Source organism: Enhydra lutris, unplaced genomic scaffold (assembly GCF_002288905.1).
Source record: "Enhydra lutris kenyoni isolate GAN:26980312 unplaced genomic scaffold, ASM228890v2 scaffoldscaffold2, whole genome shotgun sequence".
Classification (NCBI taxonomy): Eukaryota; Metazoa; Chordata; class Mammalia; order Carnivora; family Mustelidae; genus Enhydra; species Enhydra lutris.
In genome coordinates this window covers 29,386,068-29,403,985 of record NW_019154086.1, presented here as the reverse complement: position 1 = coordinate 29,403,985, position 17,918 = coordinate 29,386,068, and positions in this window count along the sequence as shown.

Below are 17,918 nucleotides of genomic sequence, written 5' to 3'. Positions count from 1 at the left end.
AGACATGGGACTGGGGAGGAAAGAAAGGATTAGGTTACTCTAGTACCTAATCCTGTATTCGAGGAGTTCTTTGATCCTATGTGGGAAACAAAGGCAGAGGAAAAATTATTAAATTTCTTTACTTCCTACAGCCCATTGACAAGTCCTTGAAACAGGCAGAGAGACTTTCCTCTAGGGACTCAACTGCCTCGACGTTAATGCCCTGCTAAGGGCAAAAGGCAATCTTAGCCCAATCCCCAGGATCCTTAAGTCTAACATATAAAAATTCCTTTAGAAATTTCCTTTATCTCTAAGCCCCCTCCAAGATACATGTTGGCAATCATCCCCCAAGCATATGACCCACCGATACACATTTGAAGGTTCTCATGACTAAGGTTTTATTAGATGGTAATAAATGACTTTTTCCCAACCATAGCTAACCCCCTCTAGGTCCAAGAAACCTTGCTTCCAAAATTCCTTAGGGACTTATGCTATCCCTAACCCCTTCCCAACTTGAAAGTGTGTAATGGGCCACTCTTCCTGCCCATGGGTCCTGTCCCTGTGCCTTAGTAAGACCACCTTTTTGCACCAAAGATGTCTCAAGAATTCTTTCTTGGCAGTCGACTTCATATCCCAACATCTTTCCTACATCAACCTTAGTACTGATTATTAAAGAATCTGGGATGCCAGGTTATGTAGGAAAGCAAACATGATATAGAAAATAAGCTCTTGAGGTGCCCATCTACTGAAATCACCTCTTATTCAAGCATCCCTCCCCAAGCACACTAGTCTCCATACCAGTGATCAAAGACCGTGGTCAGTCTCTCATAGGCTGTCAGGGGCTGTCAACACATCTGCCATTTTCAGATGTCATCGTGACTATGAGGACTCCAGAAATGCAAGTCTTCTGAAAGATGAGGGTGTGTGAAACAGTCCGACACTGGAGAAGTATTTAAAGCATGTGTAGAGCCATGATAGGGAGGAAGAAACAGTTAATAAGAGGGGAAAAAAAACCTGACCAGATTTGGCAGACATCGTAGGTGACTCATTCAACATCTCCCACCTCCTTCTTTTCCTGTCTCTACTTTAGAAACTGGAAAAGCTGAAATAACCTTTCTCCCCGTCTTTCCTGCAGCCAGCAAGAATCAGAGTGCCCAAGTTCAAATCTGGCTTCACCTCTTCCTGATTACCTGATCCTGAGCAAATCATTTAGCTCTCTTTTCCCCAGTTCACTCCTCTGTAAAACATACCTGCCTTATGGAGTTGTTCTGAGGATAAATGAGTTAATGTATGTGAAGCCCTAAGAATAGTTCCTGGTGAAAAAAACAAAAATGGTAACTCAGGGGTAACTGGCTGTTGGTGGAGGATGCAACTCTTGATCTTGGGGTCATGAGTTCAAGCCCCATGTGGGCCATAGAGCCTACTTACCCCGCTAAAAGTAACACTAGCTCAAAAAGATATCTGCACTCCCATGTTTGCTCCAATACTATTTACAATAGCCAAGATATGGAAGCAACCTAAGTGTCCACTGACAGATGGACAGAAAAGATGTGATATATATACATATATATGCATGTGATTGATATACACACTGGAATAGTACTCAGCCATAAAAAAAGAAATCTTGCCATTCTCAACAAAAGTGTATGGACCTTGATGGTATTATGTTAAGTGAAGCAAGTTAGACAGAGAAAGACAAATACTGTAGGATCTTATTTTTCTCCATTTTTAAAAATTAACATATAATACACTGTTTTAGGGGCCTAGGTCTGATTCATCAGTCTTACACAATTCACAGCACTCATAACACATAACCTCCCCAATGTCCATCCCCCAGTTACCCCATCCCCCCACCCTCCTCCACTCCATCAACCCTCAGTTCGTTTTCTGAGATTATGAGTCTTTTATGGTATGTCTCCCTGTCTTCCCCTATGACCCTCTGATTTATTTCTCAAATTCCACAGAATGAAATCAGAGTAATACCCTCTAGTTCCACCGGCATCACTGCAAATGGCAAGATTTCAAATTTTGAAGGCTGCATAATATTCCGTTGTATATATACACCACCTCACATCAAACAGAATGGCTAAAATGAACAAGTCAGGATATGACAGATGGTGAGGATGCAGAGAAAGGGGACCCCTCCTACACTGTTGGTGGGAATGCAGGCTGGTGCAGCCGCTCTGCAAAACAGTATGGAGGTTCCTCAAAAAGTTGAAACTAGGGGCGCCTGGGTGGCTCAGTGGGTTACAGCCTCTGCCTTTGGCTCGGGTCATGATCCCAGGGTCCTGGAATCGAGCCCCGCATTACGCTCTCTGCTCAGCGGGGAGCCTGCTTCCCCCCGCCCCCGCCTGCTTCTCTGCCTACTTGTGATCTCTGTCTGTCAAATAAATAAATACAATCTTTATTTTAAAAAAAGAAAAAAGAAAAAAAATCTGTGTGATGGGTGTTAACCAGACTTACTGTAATCATTTCTCAATATATACACATATTGAATCATTACGTTGTACACCTGAAACTAATTTATCAATTATACCTTAATTAAACAATGGGATGCCTGGGTGACTCAGTTGTTTAAGCATCTGCCTTCATCTCAGGTCATGGGATCAGTGCCCCACATCAGACTCCTTGCTCAGCCCGGAGCCTGCTTCTCTCTCTGCTTCCCGCTCCCCCGCTTATGCTGGAAAACAGCATTCAGTGAATGACAAGGAGTCTAACTGATCTAAAAGTAGGGGCTCAAGTATATACACCCCTTGGTGTGGAGGTGAGGAGACACGATTAACAATCCCACGGACTGCGTATTTTGGAGGTGAGGTTTGCTGAAGCAAACTCTGGATGCTGGGCTGGTAACACACTAGAGGTCCCCCAGCTCCCCTGAATCACCAGCCTCCCAGGCCAACTGTCATAGGTCATGTGCTCACCAGAAGCCCAGGGAGTATGTAACAACACCTGGACTGTTGAATTCCAGACTCATCACCACTGAGCCCTTGAAGGCTACTCCAGGGCCAAATAAGTTTGGAAAAGTTTTCTTCCTATCCTGGTATTTTTACATTTTCCTATGCTTATAATTTTCTCAGCCCTGTTATCTATTCACACAAAATGGTGATGAACATCCTCGCCCATCTGCAGTGTTCATCTGGAACGATTTGGAATGCATAGTCTTGCCAACACTTGGTTGGCTATACATCAACATTTAGCAGAACAATTCTTCCCCTCTTCAGCCACATTTGTCAAGTTCCTACTGTTTTCTTGGCTCCAACTTTTCTCCCTTAGTAATAATTCTTGGTAAGCCCCTCAATTTCTTCCATCTTGCTGACTATATTTCCTTAATAGTCCCTCAGCTTTCCTGCCCTCTACCCAACTCTTCAGGGATTCAGGCTGACTTTTGCTCATCAAAGGGCAGTCTGGCCGAATGCACATGTTCCATTTCTTGGCTACTCTCAATCCCCTGGTTGAGTTTTCCTCTGGAGCACAATGATGAGTAATTGCACCCAAATCTCTAGAAAAAGCAGTGCCAAGAACAGGAGGCCCTCTGAGCATGAAATTACAATTTCAAGCTGAGGAAATGTTTCTCTAATCATTTCCTGCCTTTCTCAATTACTTCTATCCCATCTATAATCATCCTCCCTATAAAGATAAAAATAAATCTGTTTATAGAATTTCTGAACTTTAAACAGATTCATTGCAACACAGCTTGTAAAGTTTCCATTTGGTACAAATTACCAATTTGGAGAGACTAGATAAGCAATCCATCTCCATCTGATGGGGTTTTGGAATATAGGTGAATTTCAGTGGGGTGGAATCCAGAGCCATTGACCAAGAAAGAATTCTTGAGATGTCTTAGGTGCAGAATGGTGGGATGGTTTATTGAAGCACAGGGACAGGCCCCAGAGGCAGAAAGAGCTGCTGCACTGTGGTTGTGAGAGGCGGCTGCTTATATACTATGGGGTTGGTGGAGTAAGGAAAAGGGGGGTTTCAAAACAACTTCCATATGCTAAAGACAACCTACAAGACACCAGAGGCCTTGCCATTGTCAAGTTAAGGTTGTCTTTCTCCTCTAGCAAGACAGTAAGGAGAATACAGTTGGGAGATTCATGAAGAATGTCACACATGTGCCACGGTGGTGGGGGGGTGGGGTTAAGGTTGCAGGGTGTCAGCTTATGCTTTGTCTTCCTCAGCCTTCTGCTCCCTCATCATTTCTCCCCTGAACAATTTTGACCCTTATATCTTTGAAGTTACTGAAGGTGGAAGGTGTCACCTTCTGTAACTTCTTCCTGCTGAATAGGGGCATAGAGATGTCCCTACCTATGTGTCCACACTGGACAGTTGGGGAACGTATAGGGGAGTTACAAAATGGGGAGGCAGCTGAATCCAATGTGGTCATCATATGAACCTCCTTGAGTAGAAAGGATCATCTATTACCTGGAAATAATCGCAGTGAAGGAGTCTTGGCACTAGGCAGGGAGACACCAGAAATGACAAACAAGGTTAATATAGTAAAGAAAGAGAAGTCTGAGGAAAAGACCTTCGATAGTTGACCTTTATTTCCTCCAGTCCAGAAGTTTAAAGCAATCACTAAAGGAATCATTTAAGGCACCAATTTGAGTATTCATGTCAGCTAGAAACCCCCAAGTATTTTTTAATAATCTGGATTGTTTATACTGCCTGTTTTTGTGCTAGCCCTAGTCTGGTTTGCCATTCTATTTTGTAAAGCTGCTATACACATTTGTATTACCATAGCACTTCATAGAAAAAGGCCACTTCGAGGGTCATTTAGGGCTTTGACCATTTAAGGATTAAGAGCTTCCATGTGCCAAACATCCTCCAGTCTTTTTTTTTTTTTAATTTTTTTAATTTTTTTTTTTACATCCTCCAGTCTTGAAGAGTGAATAAGATGGATGCTAGGTGGTCATACCAATGTAACACAAACCATGTCCACCGTTGTTTAAATCTGGAAGGTTAGCTGGGTTGGTGATGGTTTTAATAATGTGTCTGTGCATCCAGGCAAAACCCAGAATACAGTGGCCTATCTATCCTGGGGGAGACTACAGACACAAGTTAGGGCTACATAGCCTTTGGGTCCTCTTGAGAGAGAGTGTAGAATTCTAGAAGGGCCTCTTTTAACTGCAGTCAGTATTTCAAGGCCTACTCGGTTTTAGAGGGCCATTCTTTGAACATGCAATAATTTCAGGCCCATATTTGACTGAGGAGTTAGGGCTTGATAATAATTCTCTTTTCTTCAAATTTTTCCACAGGCATATAGGACTAGAAAAGGCCATGTTTGGAGTCAATATAAATATTTTTAAGGCTTTGGCAATTGCAAAGCTTAGGTGGGTGCTATTAATTCTGTTTTGGGGGCAGCCGTGTTTGCTGACAGAGCTTAGGCCTCAAAAGTCTGAATTAGACTGACTATACCAAATCCAGGGTGTTTTTTTAAAACCACGTTTTCGGGGCACCTGGGTGGCTCAGTGGGTTAAAGCCTCTGCCTTCAGCTCAGGTCATGATCCCGGAGTCCTGGGATCGAGCCCCACATCGGGCTATCTGCTCAGCAGGGAGCCTGCTTCCCTCCCTCTCTCTCTGCCTGCCTCTCTGCCTACTTGTGATCTCTCTCTCCATCAAATAAATAAAATAAATAAATAAATAAATAAATAAATAAATAAAACCATGTTTTCCATGAAACTATTGCCATTGGTAAACCAGCTGCAATTTTAATAAGGGCATCTTTTAAATCTGGTCAGCTAGAATAAACAAGAGCAATAACCTCTGAACACTTACGTTCTGTAAAAATACAAAGTTCAGGTCCAGGTGTAAGGGTAGCCATGCTAAAATCTGACAGGTTTTAAGTGTTAGTTCAGGCATATCTATAAGCATTGCCTGTTGTCTAACAGTCAGCAACCCATCATCTATTGGTGGCCTTTAGTCTCTAAGAAATTCTGGACCTGATGTGAAGCCATTACAGACAGGGACTGTCCCACAGTAAGCTTTGAGACTCCTTTTACCAGGAGAGCTGTTGTATGCTTAGCTTAAGCTTTTGTTTGCAATTGTAGATCCATGGGGTGGCTTCTAGGATAAATAAAACCTATAAAACCAATGAGGGATGAAACCATCAAGAAGCCCTCTTTGTCTGAGGTCTAGCCTAGTGTCTTGAAAGGAATCGCTGGCAAATGGGGGAAGACTTGTCAAGAGATAAGGGCATCCCCAAGTCATCATCTAGTCCAATCACAAGTGGGGCCTATCCATTACCTCTACAAGCCATAGTTAACCCTATAGAGTAGAGTATGCTCTGGCTTTTAGGGAAGAATTTTGTCACCCCAGCCACACAGAATTGGTCAAGGTGCTACTTGAATTATACAGTTGTTGGGGAATCAATCCCATTTTCCAGTTGTTTAAATAATCACGTGCCCATGGGGTCCTGTTACTAGTCCTACAGAACAAAGAGCACAGAGATTGTCTATGGGCTATTGTGGTAATTTCTCTGAAGTTCACTTCACCTCAAGTTGCCTAACTTAGGTAAACAAACATTTAAGGACAATCAGATCTAGAATTTAACATTTGCCATGGTGGGTTATTATGTTAGGTCCATAATCAAAGGAGCAAGACTGATACAAAGCGAAGGTCAAACAAAGCTTTATTTCACGCCAAGCATCGAGAATCAAACCGACCGTTCGGGGTCGCCTCTTACAGAGAGGGCGACCCCTCCCAGACTCATAGACTAACTTTTATAGAGCAAAGGCCATGTGGTTGAGCCTGGCCACACGCAGGTGGCCAATGAGATTGTAACACACAGAGAAAGCTGCACAGTCATGCTAGGTCACACACAAGTGACCAATTGAATCACAATTTACCCTAGAGTCGATATTTGAACTATCTTAACACCTTGGTCAGAATTGGTGCCCTAAAGGCTGGGCCCACACTCCTTGGTAGCTAGGGAGACAGTATGCGCCCTCCACTGATTGGATGTCACCACCTGGCCTGACCTACCCTTGTATTTGGGCTTTGTTGCCTGGGACTGGTTCCCCCAGACTTGCTTTTAAGTAAGTCCCCTGTGGTGGGGGTCAGGGGTGCAGGGTCTGTTTAAGTTTTACTGCATAAACAACAAAATCACTGTTTAACCGGATGGAATTGCTCTGGCTAAATAGGACCTTACAATTGAAACATAATTTTACTCTCTTAAAATAACCCTCATTTCCAGAGCTAGCCAAATCAGGACTAAAGTCTGCAAAACAAGTCCAATTTTAACAAACTTGGCATAATTATTTACATAAGCTCAGCAAGAATAATGACTGATCTTTCAGAATCTGCTTTGCTGGAACGTTTGCAAGGAAGCTCAAGGTTGAACTTTCAGTAGCCTCTCCAGGCCACAAGCCAAGCCAAGTACTTGTCATCAGACATGCCTGCAATACCTGTAGATGTGGGCATTCTTCTTTACTGAGGTTCTCAAAGTATCCTAAGTTTCCCGCACCTGCCAGGAAGTGACATTCTTTACTCACCTGGCGAGGCTGCTGGGAACTCTGCAAGCAAGGCATCAGGCCAACAGTTCCAAGGGGCTTTATGGTTCCAGGTTTCATAAAGCCAACCTCAATTCCTTAAAGCTGTTTGGTCATATCTGAGTCTATGCATGTCTCTCTTAAATAACGACATTCCAGTCAAAGCCTTGGTAAAATAGCAATGTTTTCAATGGTGTCCTGTTACAAGAAGAACAGATTCTTATTCAATTTATGCAAATGACTATGATTGTCATAGAAGAAAGAATACTTACTGAGACCTTTTGAATTTGAGGGTTCAAGTAGAGAGAAAACTTGAATGCTTTAATTTGCTTCGTTATTATTTCTGTATATCACTGATGTCGTAAGAGTTTTCCTCAATCTGGAAGAGTAAACATTAGAGAACCAGCAAAGTTTCAAACAAGAATCACAACCCTATAATCTTTTATTTCATTTAGTCCCATGTTACTAATTCTTGTTTAGTTTGAATGCAGCTTTAGTTAGTTCTGTAAATTGTTCTGTAAAACATTTCAGTTTTGATACCTGTTTTTTGTCCTAAAAGTCCTTTATAGGAACCTCCTTGAAGATGTTTGTAAGACAGTAAGAACAATTATAAGTGACAAAAAAACCCTCAGAAACGGACATTGTTAAAGAGCTAGTGAGATGAGAGTTTACAAGGAAATTAGGTTTATTTCTTTGACACATAACACTTATATTAAACTTTAGGAATTGCATATAACCTTCAGAATAGTTCCAGCATTTACCCAACCAACCAAAGGCTTATCATTTGTTTCAACAGTACTTCCAGAGTGACTTTGCATACGAAATAAAAGGCCTAATGAGTTAAAGAGATTCATTTACAATTTAAATCTTGGAAGTTTGTTAAAACCTTAGAAAAGTTATAGCACAGAACTGAATAGTATTACAGACTATTACAAAAATTTTTATTTAACCAAGGTTGACAGTGAGAGATTCGAAAGGCAAATACGTAGGGTTGGTTCTATAGCTGTTAGCAAAACTTAGCTCCTTTACTATTGAGAAGTTTTAGAACAAGTAGTGGAAGACATGATAAAAGATAAAATCTATAGAAACCGATTTTCTGGGCAGACAAAAAGAGGGAGAAAACTCTGTGTTTACCATTTTCTTATCCAGAGCAGATGAACAAGTCAAGAAAACTTGTCTTTTGAACAGAGAATTTCAGTCTTAAACCGGTGTCCTTTAAAGTCCATTCATTTCAAATTTAGTCCATCCTGACCACACCTATAATCCCTTGCCAACGATTTCCCAGTCTTAATTACATTTAGAATTTTGTATTCTTTAGAAACCTTGGTCTCCAGTGAAAACTAAGTATACCAGAATTCTTTAGATGGCCAAGTTACGAACTGCTTAAGCACAAAGCATGTTTACCAAGAGACCCAAATATTCCTAGTTTCTTGCAAGAAGACGTCAAAAGCAAAAACCAACGTCCAAACCATCAATGACTTTAGCGCTGTATCCTATCTGGAAAAGACCTACATGTCCAATAAGCTTAATTCCATTTATCATCCAAGCAACACTTTGAAGTTTCAGGTTACCAAAGACTTTGAAAGCTATTTTAACGATTAGCCCTGAAAACTTTGAGACAATGAAACATATCAGTCATCTTTTTGCTAACAAATTGCAACAGAGATAACATGAGTTTGACCTTCAGTAAACCTCGATAGAATAAAGGTTTCACGTTCAGTGTTGATTAACTTTAAAAACACGTCTCTTAATTAAATCAACAAAGTTAACTTGGTTTAAATACTGAACTGTGGTCCACCTGGACCCTCCCCATCATCAATTTCCACCTGAGACGCTGGTGGGGCAATCTGGAGTGAAGGGTTGTTAATTAGTTCAGGGGATGCTCTTCTTTGCTCCTTGACATCGAGGGTAGGAGGATCCAAAGGTGCAGGAGGCCTGAGGATGGTCCAGAAGCCAGTTTTGCAGGCCACACCCAAGGTGGTGTGGAGCCAGGAGAAGGGGGAGGGGGAGACAGAAGAGGCGAAGTGCTGCTGGAAGGCAGAAAAAAGAATTCCGGGTTCTAGAACTCATCAGCTCCAACAGAGGAGCAGACGCCATGTTTTCCCACCAATAAGAGGGAATGTCCATGTCGGGCCAGAAAAGACAGGAAATTTCCCCGAAACAAAGGAGTTTCGGCAGCTGCTTGGGAATATTCCATAAAGTTCCCGTCCCAAGGCAGACTAACCACAGTTGGCTCCAAGTGCAGCCATTAACCTGGGAAATGAGTGAGGGAGAAGCTCCCACATCTAGTAGAAGAGGAGAGAGGGAGTCAGGATCCCCATTGCTAGGCATGGCCAGTGTATCCTCCACCAACCTGGGTTTACTCGGAGGAAACTTAGGTAATAGTCCTCCGATTCGTCCGGAGAGAGTTTACTAGCCAGACGTACTCAGGCAAACACATTCAGCAAGAGGCCCTTAGGTTGGGGTCCTGGTGTAGAGCAATGAAGGCCTAGATACGAGCAATGAAGGTCCCCTAGGTCCACTTGCTCTGTTTCCTGCAGAGGAGATCTAACTGACCGATCCCACTGAGGCCATGCAGTGTAACAGGAGCTCAGGCCTTTCCTACGTTTTGCAATCCAAATTGTTTCCAGTGGGTTAAAAGGCACCCCAAGGTAGAGGCCTTGCGGAACCAAAGAAGCCTACTGAGGCCATGGTCCCAGGAAAGTAAAAAAGGTCCATAACCAACCCCCCCCACAACTCCTCGGTGGTATCCCACGCAGGATATGTGTGTCAAAAGCGACCAAAAGCGTCCCTCAAACAGGACATCGCTACTGATCACAATCCTGCCTTCCGTGAAGGCATTCCTGCTGTAAAAGGCCCGTAGGAGGGATGCTGGCATCCTACCCCATCGCATCCTAGGCTGCCGATGGGTGCCTGGTGAACAGACCGAAACACCCATGCCGTGCTATCTTATGTCCTGAAGTTTCATACAGCCCTGGCATTTTAACCCATGGAAAATACTAGAAAAGTTTTACAAGGGGGGAAATTATCAAATTTAGTAGCTTTAATAGAGGACATTAACAGAAAACAGTAAAGATAGAAATCCATTATGGTCTAAGTGACATTCTAACACATGTCAGTGAGGACTGCCAACTTTCCTGGGAAATGGTTCCTGGTTGGGAGCTGGTTTGGGCCTCCAAGTGAAAGTACTCCAGCCAAAAGTAGCTAGACCAGGGAAGTGGAGGGGATCATATTAGATCAACTGGGATGAAGCCTCACATGGAGTTTTAAGATTGGCAGCCGTCCTGGTGACTTAGGTGGCTGTCCCGTGCTCAAGACAGACAGCTTTGTGTGTAAGGACAGGAATAAAAAGAGGGCTTCATGTTCCTGGATCTCATTACCATTCCGACCAGGGTACTAACTTCCAGCCAAAAAGCAGGCTTTCTCCTCCCCGTGGAGTAGCCATGGGCTAGTCTTGCAGCCTGAGCAGTCGGCATGAAAATGCTCTGTTAAGATCCTTGAAGAGCCCCTGGAACAACAGTAAAGGAAGAGAGAAAGTACTTACCAATTTTGCACTGAAGCTCAGAGCCCAGATATAAAGACTCAAAGCCCCACATTCAGGTGCGATCTGATGGGATTTTGGAATACAGGTGAGGTTCAGTGGGGTGGAGTCCAGGGCCGATGACCAATGAAGAATTCTTCAGACATCTTTGGGGCAAAATGGTAGGGTGGTTTACTAAAGCACAAGGACAGAAGCCATGGGCAGAAAGAGCAGGTGCACTGACATTGTGAGGGGTGGCTGATTATATGGGGCTGGCAGAGTAAGGAAAAGGGAGGTTTCAAAAGACTTTTATATGCTAAAGAAGACCTACAAGATACCAGAGGCCTTGCCATTGTCATGTTAAAGTTGTTTTTCTCCTCTAGCAAGGCATTGACGCGAAGATAGTTGGGAGATTCTACGAAGAATGTCACACGTGGGGTAGGGGGGTAGGTTGTGGGGTGTCAGCTTATGCTGTATCTTCGCCAGCCTTCTGCTTCCTCATCACATCTGTGAAATTCATAAAGCAGAACATTAGTTCATTAAGAGGCAGGCTATTTCAAAGTAGACATATGAAAAGGACCAGGAGGAGTGGTATCCAGTGAAATACAGAGAGATTGAAGTAGCGAAATAGAATTAGCAGGACTCTAACGTTGAGTCTCTAAAAGCAGCATAAATAGGAATGGCATGCTCATGATTTAGAGAAGGGATTTCTCAGTTGTCATTTTGTGTGGCCAGTGATAGTTCAAATTATTATTCAAGGCACATTTTTTTTAAAAGATTTTTATTTATTTATTTATTTGACAGAGATCTCAAGTAGGCAGAGAAGCAGGCAGAGAGAGAGGAGGAAGCAGGCTCCCTGCTGAGCAGAGAGCCCAATGCCCGGGCTGGATCCCAGGACCCTGGGATCATGACCTGAGCCAAAGGCAGAGGTTTAACCCACTGAGCCACCCAGGCACCCCTCAAAGCACATTTTTAAACTTAAAATAGTATAGACAAGCAAACATTTCACAAAAGAAGAACACCAAAGGCTGAAGTACGTGAAAAAATGTTCAACATCATTAGTCATTAGGGCGATGCAAATAAAACCACACAGAGATACATTAGAATGACTAAAATTAAAAAGACTGACAATCTAAAGTGTTGACAAAAATGTAGAACACTTACATTTTTGGGACTCTAGTTTTCATCTAGTGGAGATGAAAAGTGGCACAGCTATTTTGGAATACAGTTTGGCAGTTTCTTAAGAAACATACTCTTACTTTATAATCCAGCCCCTCAACTCCTAGATATTTACGAAGAGAAATGAAATCCAATGTCCACGCAAAGATTTATACACAAATGTTCTTAGAAGTCTTATTGATAATAGCCAGTAATTTTAAACAACCCAAATGTCCACCAGCAGGTGAATGGATAAACAAAATGTGGTCTAACCATACAAGGGACCAGCGACAAAGGGACGAGCTACTGATACATGTAACAAGGAGAAATACCAAAATCATCATGTGGGATGAAAGAAGCCAGACACAAAAGAGTATATGCTATATCGTTCCCCATATATAAAATTCTAAACAATGCATGCCTGTCTCTAGTGACAGTAAAGTGGTAGTTGCCCGGACCCCGGAAGGAAGGGAGGATAGACGGCAAAAGGGCACAGGGAAACCTTCGGAGGTAAGGAAATACTCTTTTATCTGAATTGTGGCAATAGTCTTACAGGCCCGTCAAATCTGTCAAAACTCACCGGACTGGTTACTGTTTATCTTTTTAATTGAACTAGAGCTGACACATAATTTTACCTTGGTTTCAGGTATACAATTCTATTCCAAACCATTGACTGTATTCCCTATGCTGTATATTTCATGCTCACGACTTACACATTCCGTAACTGGAAGCCTGTACCTCCCACTCCCCTTCACGCATGTTGTCTATCCCCCCACCTTCCTCCCATCTGGCAACCATCAGTTTGTTCTTTGTATTTACAGACCTTTTTTTTTTTGGTTTTGGTTTGTTTATTCACTTGTTTTCCCTTTTAGATTTTTGCATGTAAGTGGTATGGTCTTTGTCTTTCTGTGTCCAACATATTTCACGTGGCAGAATCCCCTCTAGCTCCACTGAACTGTGCATTTTAATAGGTGCAGTTTCTTGTATGTTAATTATACATCAATAAAGTTGATTTTTAAAATATTATGGAGTAGCAATTACTATTTCAAGAAAGCAGAAAATCTTTTTCTTCTTGGAGGGTGTCTCGTAAGCAAGTCCTAAACCATGTAAACTTTAGCTACTATCAATAGGAACAGATGAAGGGTGTCCACACTGAGTTGGTTTACTTCCTGGAATGAGGCACTCTCAGACCCAGCTGCATTCATAAGCGGAAAAGACAATCCCTTTCAGATTTAAAATAGTTCTTCTACCTGAGTACCTAGAGCAGGACACGCTCTTGGAAGGGATTTGGGCAGGGACCTGAAGTTTCTCCAATACCTTCTGAGTATGGTGGAAAGGTCCTTGTCCCTGCAGGAACTGAGCTTCTAGGTTCAGGAGTCATATCCATGAAGCTGGGAAGGAGTGGAGATGTGCATCCCCCACACTCTCTCATCGTTCCCTCTCCCCAGGATAACCGAATAAATAAACTCATATCTGTAACTGCCATTGGGCACATATTACAGCTCAACACTTCACATGCATGATCTCATTTCATTTACTGTAACCGCGTAAGGCAGATACTGCTGAGACGCTGGTTACACGGAAGAGAAAACTAGGGCTCCAGGAATTTATGTGATGAACCCAAGCTACATTACTAGTTATTGGCAGAGCTGGGACTATAAACCAGACATTCTGACTCCAGAGCCATCTTTAACCACCCCATTCCCTAACATGGAAATCCACAGAGTCAACCATTGCTTAGTTAAAGGGACCCTCGCATTTGCTCACTCTAAGTAAGGCACCACCTGAGCTTAAGCATTCCCACTGGAAACCCAACTCTGGACCCCTGGACCTCGCTGGGGCTTCGGCCCCTGGGCAGGGAGGGGAACTGGTCAAAGGTAACACTGCGCACTGCGTTTCCACAGAGGCTGCGTGTGCACGAGGCGTGGCCCACACCTTCCTGAATAAAGCCAGACCCACAACTGGACTGATTATCCCAGTGACAGCCCGGAAGAAAGCATTTCAGGTGTAAAGTTTCCCTCTTCGGGAGCATGACTTTCACTCTTTGTGTGGAAGCCGTAGCCATTTTGCCATGAACATCTGTTGAAGGGACATTGTCTGGATACTCTGACAGAGTCCAGCTTCAGGCCAAATTCTACACGTGACTTTTCAGGCCCGACACAGGCAACTATGAAGGCTTTCCCCGGCAGGCCACATGGGGGGCAGCCCCCCTCCCGGCCAGCATTGCTCTTCGGCACACTGAGTTCCCAGTTCCCAGCGTAGGAGCCTCCCTTTGGAAGTCTCCTTATCAAAGACCTGGAGAACTGTAAAGATCCTTTTCTCCACTTGGACTCAGTACTCCCTACTTTTCCACTCCTAACTCTTCCTCCTTACACCAGGCCCTTGGGGCCAAGGAACTGCCCTGACCTTCTGTCTGAGGCTCCCTCATCTCCCTCAGCAGTCAGACGAGCTTTCCAACACTCCACCTGTGCCCTGAGCCACCTGTCCCTCAGCTGATGGGCTGTTCCAGGGGGGAAATGGATCACGAGGGAGCTGGTGCTTTCTGTGGTTTATACTCTCGCTTATACCATTGCAGGCAGTGACAAAGCCTTGATGATTTACTTTCATTTTATTTTAATGGGCTACTCCCACACCTGGCTGCTCAGCTTTCTCAAGCTCAGCTAAGCGGCTGTAACTCCCATCCCTAAATACCCTGCCTGTGAGAGACACTTTGGCCTGTGTCCTACCTTTCTTCTGATCAGTCTTCCCACCTACACCCAGTTCTTCTGTCCTTTCCTCTCTGTTATAAGGCTTTGTATGCATCTTCCTTTTTTTTTTTTTAAGACTTTATTTATTTATTCATGAAAGACAGAGAGAGAAAGGCAGAGGCAGAGGGAGAAGTGGACCCCCCACGGAGCAGGAAGCCCCATGCAGGATTTGATCCCAGGATGCTGGGATCATGACCTGAGCCAAAGGCAGACACTTAACCAATGAAGCCACCCAGGCACCCTTGCATCTTTCTTTTTAATTCCTGCCTGTCCGGGCTACACCTGCTGCTGACTCAATGTCCAGATACTATCTGCTCAGCTTTCAGACCTGACATTCACGTGAATAACTCTCCGTGGGTGGTGACAGGCATCCCTCCACCTCCCCTTGGAGGAGTCCTGTTGGCAGTGACCTCCAAGGGGACTGCAAGTAGTGAGGTCAGCCACCGAAGCAGGGGATGATGACTAGAGGTGTGTCCTACAGGGGCCCCTTTCTGATCTATGGTGTACCCTAGGACTTTGGGGAGAGTGAGGCTCTGTGAGTTTCCGGTCTGAATTGGCAGTATGTGACCACTTCCCACTTCGTAGAGGCAGTTGTAAGCGACTTGAGTCTCTGAATGTCCCTGCAGAGGCAATGTCCACTTCCTTGGCAAGATGAAGCTCCTCAGAGTCAGGAACGTGGTTATTTCACCTCTGCCTCCCCAGCGCTAGGTGTACCCCAATAAGTGGGTGTTTATGACATGAAACAAGCCATAAACATATGTTACTTCTGGAATGTTGTCATATAACAACTTCATTGTGCTTATCACCGTTGCTCTAAGCTTATCTAATGGCATTAGTTCTCCCCTTACCCTTGTATAAAAAGTTAGGCAGGTCCTATGACTTCTCTGTCTGCTTCTTAACTTATAAACCCAGTGTGAATCCAGTATTTACTATGTCTATTCCCAAATTAAAATCCAAAACTCCAACTGTGGCTTAGAGTTGAGCTGTTCCCCTTGGGTATATGGTGCCCAGGGCCAGCTGCAGACAGGAAGACTCAGTTTGGGGAAGAGGCTGTTTTCTCTCTTGTTCCTACCCTGCCGATTTCTGCCTCTACTACTTCACCTGCTGCGGTTTCTGATGCCTCACAGGACTGGGGTCACAGGAAAGCCCTGAACTGACTCGTTTTGTTATCTGTGGGCCGCAAGCTTTCTGAGTCTGACAGACTTTTAAAGTAGATGCTCTTTCTCATAGATATTTTATGGGTTCTTTGGAGAGCTCTGCTCCCCCCCCCCCATAGAAAGCATGGATTATCCGATTGGCAGCTATGGTGCCCTAGGTGAGTTCCATTTTCTTCCACTGGTACCTGACCTAGGATTCCAGCCCCCAGGAATCCAGCCGGAACTCTACCTCCTATCAGCTCTGTTTGCCCTGGCATGGATCTCTGGGGGAGAACCTAAGATAAGCCTAAGCCAGCTCGCTCTTGTGTTATGACTTACATTTGGTCCACAGGAAACATGTGCTCTTAACCTGACAAAGTCTACAAGTCATATCCGGTCCCAACCTAACGCCCCTCCTGTGCTCACCACCAGAGCTGTTGGCCACTGAGGCTCACTTCCCAGGCCAGAGTTGAGCCCGGATCACTGTGACCCAACTGTCTAGACCCCCATCCGGCTCTCCTGGGACCCCTTACATTGGGTTTGAGAGGAGGACATTCCTTGACCATTGGCTAGGATCAGACTCCCAGTGAACCCATAATATTCTTTGCAAAAGTCCTCTTCCCCATATCTCTCTTGTCCTTACTCCCTTCAGCCCTTTATATGTCCTTGATGTGGGTGAAGAGTTCAAGAGTCTGCCACACTTTTCTGTTCAGTCCTTTGGAAGCCTGCCCTCTGGAATACGGTATCTATGTTACCTCTGGTGCCTCAGCAGTTACACGTTCATCTGAAGGAACTGAAGCATAAATGCTATTAAGCTTCACATAAAATTAATTTGCCTGCTCAGCGAAGAGAAAAGTGGTTGAAGAGCTGTCATGGCTCAGTGCCCCCAGATGACTCACTTGTGTGCCCTGGCCGCTTTAGGGGTGCAGAAGGGGCCCCATGAACATGAGGTCAAGCTTTTTGTAGGTGGAAAATCAGAAGAGTTTCCTCCTAGGCGTGTGTCGAGTGGCCATAGCCCAACGAGAACGGCTGGAAGGAAGTGATGAGCCCCACCACCCCGCAGCCTCCCCTGGCCGCGGCCACTGAGAACTTGGGGTCTGCTGACAGTGTTTTCTGACAGCCCCTGTAGGAATGGTAGTAATTAATACCCATATTGAATGGAGCTGAAAAGTCCAAAATAAACTCCCCTCAGGAGGTCAGGAGGTTGAGGGAAGCCGTAGGCAGCTGGGGCTGGCTTTAAGATTGGTAATTGATAACAGAATGGATAATTCTGAAGACTGCTGGGCAATGCAAGCCATTACTGCAGTTGGGGTTCAGAACATGCTACCCCAAGAAATAACACCTTGGCATATTAAATATTTTAAGCTGAAGGAGTTTGAGAAAGTGGCAGAAGCAGGAAGGCCACTCCGACACCCCACTCCCCCCAACACCTCACCCTTATTGTCCCTCTTCTTTGAAACACATCATAAAACCCTCACATGAGAGGTGGGAGAAAAGGAGCATCCTTATCTCCAAAGACAAAGGGACACTGAGAAGAATCCTGACAAACATGCCTTGCTAAGTTTCCTCAAGTTCGTTACAATAACTGTATACTCCTAACCTATTATATTTCTATATGACTGTTTGCTCTTCATCAAACCTAGCATAAAAATACTCTGATCTAACTATTTCTTTGAATCTTCATTTCCTTATGAAGACTCTTGTATCCCATAAAACTTATATTAAATAAATGTGTATGCTTTTCTCCTGTTCATCTGCTTGTATCAATTTAATTTTCAGACCCAGCCAGGAACCCCCAGAGGGTTGGGGAAAACTTTTTCCTCCTTTACACTGCTTAGGATTTCTTTCTCTCTAGAACTACATGTAGTGTAGGATCCTGAAAAATAAAACC